The 549-nt window shown below is 31.0% G+C and overlaps 1 protein-coding gene across 6 annotated transcripts in view; it reads right to left on the bottom strand.

The window, feature by feature from the left end:
- LOC115240355 (SH2B adapter protein 2) overlaps window positions 1-549 on the bottom strand; it is a 7,911-nt gene that overhangs the window by 5,399 nt on the left and 1,963 nt on the right. The gene's annotated exons all lie outside the window — the stretch shown is intronic.

Below are 549 nucleotides of genomic sequence, written 5' to 3'. Positions count from 1 at the left end.
GACTCTTGTACTTATTGGGAAGTCCCCCCCCCCCCCCCCCGCGGTGTTTGAATAAATTCAGATTGTTCTTGTATCTTTGCTCGCAAATCATGACTCATTGATTTGTGTTGCATACAATAAATGCTCCTACATGGGAAAAAAGAACAAGTTAAGAGATTAAAGAGACCACGCTATGAAACTCTCCTTGTCCTATCCGTTGCTCTAAGAAAATATTATTTAAACACACTGCACGAAGAAATATTAATAACGATGAACTATAAGTAAATCTTAATATATAGGGATCTTTTGAAGTGTAGGAAAATATTTTGGAAAAAATTGTAGTAAATAGCTTTGCGTTGTAGAAAAATAAGAACCTAAGAAAGGCTGATACCTCAACAATCCTGGCCTATACATTAACAGAAAATTGACTGCGAATATTCTCTTTAAAAATTATTTTAACTATAAAATGAAACTTGAATAATATTTACATTTATTTTTATTTATTTTTTTTTTGAGCTCTACTTTGCCCATTGAAGTATATGTATGTATAAGTATTACTTTATATATATA

The sequence above is a fragment of the Formica exsecta genome, unplaced genomic scaffold (genome assembly GCF_003651465.1).
Source record: "Formica exsecta isolate Colony F162 unplaced genomic scaffold, ASM365146v1 scaffold425, whole genome shotgun sequence".
NCBI classification, from domain to species: domain Eukaryota; kingdom Metazoa; phylum Arthropoda; class Insecta; order Hymenoptera; family Formicidae; genus Formica; species Formica exsecta.
This window is presented reverse-complemented; position numbering and strand designations above follow the sequence as displayed.